Genomic DNA, 4174 nt, shown 5'->3' on the forward strand with positions numbered 1-4174 from the left:
CGATTTGTCGATGTTTACGGCTTGACAGTGCTTTTAAAATCAAAAGTAGTAAATTTCCTGTGTATCGGTAATATGATTTGATGAGGAAAATGGGCTATTGTTAAAGTTAGTTTTTAAAAACCGCGCCAGAATGTGCAATCTTTTGGTAATAAATTTGTTTATTTATGCTTGAATTGATAATCGATGTGACAAGAAACGTGCGGTAGATTTCCGAAAGACGACTTAGAAAAACATGTCGGCTCTTTGAATGGGGCTCAATTTTCGATGTTTACGGCCCGACAGTGCTTTTGTAACGATTATTCTTCAAAATACGCATGGAGTATTTGTAGATCGAAGTGAGCTGAATGATATCAGACGGATTGTATCGGCAACAGCGGTAATGTAAATAAGCCTATGTACTTTTGACAAAAAAAGTGTGGAAAAAAATAATAATAATAATAATAATAAGAAGAAGAAACACGCGAATCTCAATAGGGTTTTCTGTGATGTAACAGAAAACCCTAATAAAAATTCATGTTCATTCTCTTAACAGTAGTTGACACAATCGATCAGCTATTTTATCCCACCGAACACCAGTACGTGCTGCCATCTGGTATTGCTATATAAACTAACAAATGATATATAAATTCTGCAGCTCTTTCTTACCCGTGAAAGAAAATACCAGCACGAATTAAAACTATAGGCCTAGGCCTACCCTGTTTTGAAAATCACCCTGAAAAATTGGATATTTTGTCTGAGCTTGAAAATAAAGGTTTAAGTTGAAATAGAGATTTAATATATAAAAACACATTTGCTTCATGTGGGACTCGAATCAACACTTGATTCAAAGTCATATTACGTCGTTTTTTCATTTAGATTTTCTGTCAAAATATTCTTTAAATCGATCTTAGAGCATCTAAAATTCAAAAATGTTGAACTTGTTAGCATGATACAATGACAGCCTTCTTAGGCTATTCTTGACGGATTTTCATGAAACTCGGTGTAAGAGATGTCCACCTCTTTTGGAGGCTATCGGCATCCAAGTATGGCCACCAGGGCAACCCCTTGAATTTCTTGTTAGCACTTTGCCGTTTAAATTCTTGTTGGATTTCTTAGATTTTTCGTGAAACTTAATAAGATTGAGGCCGGATATCAGATATGGCTGCCAGGACAGCCTGCTTGAATTTTCTTGTTAGCACGATACAACCTATAATTCTTAAAAGGATTTTCATAAAACTTGGTGTGAGGGTTGGGGCAGGTAAGCTGCACCCCTATCGAAAATAGAGGTCATCAGCCATTAAATATGGTCGCCAGGGCAGCCATCTTGATTTTCTTGTTAGCACGATGCAACCTGCAATATCTGATGGATATCCATGAAACTTGATTTGAGAGTATTAAAAGACATGTTAATCCTTTCTTGACTTTTACCAATGATTCCTGCTAAGTCAAGGAACAATTAATTAGGTAAACTCACCTTTTTGAGGTATGCATATGTTTGTTACCTGTCTTCAATTTTTTGCTTCATTCCTGTTTGCTTACCCGGGGGACACATGTAGGGCATTGCCACATTCTAGTTTATTTAGTGTTTATTGATTCATTTCAATGATGTGCTGATAACAGTTGCCATTTTATGAATGGTAGCAGAACTATTTGAAATGTGTTGCCGTAGTTATTTGTAATGCTGGTCATAGAGTGAAAAATGCGAAAATGGTATGAGAACAATTAGTAACAAACTCTTCTTGGCTATATGTACGGTTCTTAGATACTGGATTTGTTAGATAGATATCTGGTATTTCGATAATTCTAAGTCGTAATCGTGTTAAGATATTATTATCGTCTGTGAATTAGGCATGTAATTATCAGTTTAGTACATTCTTTTGCGGGTATTATGGGTTTGACTTCGCATAGGTTTATCAGTCAGTTCATCAGTTTACCAGAGTTAGGGGCCATGCAAATGTTAGTTTTTGGTTCTACAGAAATATCGTTGATATTATACTATATTATATGCAACAGAGTGCGCAAACACAGCTGTGTACAGTTATCAGCTCTATTGATTTCTATCAATAATAAAACGACGGGATATTTTCACATTTCACTTCTTTTTCAATGTATCACATGTAGGGATGTAATGAGGATGATCAATTGAGAGATAACTAAAGCCCGTCATAATTGAATTCAGTCTTTCTATGTTTATCCGTCTCAACTTATTCATTTCAATTCGTTATTCTGTTTCATCATGTTCAATCTATTTCGTAAATCTGTGGAACATTATGAGAACTACCCCTATCATCCGTTAAAGGTACGTTAGACATCATTGTTCATTTAGATATAATCAGATCTTTTTGTTTCTGAAAATGATTAAGTCCCAACAGGCAATACATTTTTATTATTCAAATAAATGAATGGATATTAGATATTGACATGTAATGCTGATTTGGTTGCCATGTGTACTACATTCTGTTTCTCAATTCAATAATCCCTATTATCAGCTTAAGCTGCATCAAGTTAAGTCTGGTTCTGATTCCAGTCCCTTTGTAGCTCAATAATACGGTTGTGGACTATAATGTAGGCCTAAAGGGACTAGTGTTATCTATAGAATTAGTGTATGTTAAGGCCATCAGTTGCTTGACAGTACACTTACTTGAAACTATTGTGACATATGAATGTAGGTAAAAATGTCCCGGGAAATAATGTCCCAGGAAAAAATGTCCAAGAAAATATGTCCCCGGAAAAAATGTCCCATAAGGTAGAAAAATGTCCAAGTCTATCATTACTCATTTAGTAAATTTCACATCAACATAACAACAGAGAACGCGCTTGGTAATTGTGTAAATTGCACAATAACCATGAAAAATAATTCATTGAGTGACCATGAGAATTATAGGCCTAAAGTTTGGCAATGATTAATTTTGGCTATTGAGAACTCATTACCTGATATTTCAAATTTAAGAAGATTTTGAATTTATAATACAAATGATTAAATCAATCTAGAGCCATTATTTGTTACAAAAATGTTAAAATTGTAATTAAAATCTATTACCAAGATTGTAATGATAGACTGGGACATTTTTACCGGGGGATATATTTTCCAGGACATTTTTTCCAGGGAAATTTTTACCATATACCGTGACATAGGCCTATAGGCTTCTTGGATTCAACCTACTTGAATAGCACATGTTCGGTGCTTAGTTCAAATATATTGCGGTTTGTCGCAAATTAATAGGAGAAACACAATATTTGTTGCTATGAAACGTTCTTAGAAAATCGCCAAGTGGGGATTTTTACCTACCCTTTGAATGTTTACCTACAGCGGATGTTTTTGGGGCATTTTTACCTACATTAGGTATGCAGCATTTTAAGTTATATCATATTCAATTTCTACCCACATTCTGTATTACAATCTCTGTTGAAGGTGGTTCTGCTTGATGAATCTATAGCCAGTTGATTTCCAAAGCTTCAATGAACCCAGGTCAAAACAGGGGAAACTGCAAATCTATCTGTGTGACATATGCACCAAAATATTGATAGTGTGTTTTCTCAGCTGCAAGGTGATTTTTATTTGCTATCCATTGTCACATGAAAATCTATACATAAGTCTGAATCGCTGAGTGTAGGAAATTCAACATTGTAAGATATTTACAAAATTCACAAAACAAATTTTGCAACATTTACAAGAATACTTAAAAATAGAACATTATATAACTTCAAGTTTTAGATTGATAAGGACTATATGTTGTAATAGAATCAATAATTGCAGTTAATTAGACTGCCTAAAAGTATACTTTGATTCACGTGTCCTTGAAATAAGTCTAACAATCGCAAAGCCGAAAACATAAAATACGTTAAAATTTATTATTAAAAATTCAAATTTTTGGTTTTTAACTGAAAAACATTTTCAAGGAATTCCCTTTGGCTTCGAGACTTTTCTCTTCTTTGATGCATTGCGTAGTTAAACCTAGTCATCAAGTGTCCCTAAAAGTTTTGACTGGGGCATACAGAGCCTAGAACATGTAATGGGCAATTTATTTGTTCTAAATGTTCAGACATGCCCTAAGATATTGATAACACCTGGGCTTGGGTAGTCTATCGAGGAGCCTAGTATATAATACAGATATTTATGTGGGTTAATAAGAGATACCGGTATACATACATCAAGTGTAGTGTAGTATGTTATGTACAGTGTATGCAATGTGGC

This window comes from Tubulanus polymorphus, chromosome 5, assembly GCF_964204645.1.
Source record: "Tubulanus polymorphus chromosome 5, tnTubPoly1.2, whole genome shotgun sequence".
In the NCBI taxonomy this organism is placed as follows: Eukaryota; Metazoa; Nemertea; class Palaeonemertea; order Tubulaniformes; family Tubulanidae; genus Tubulanus; species Tubulanus polymorphus.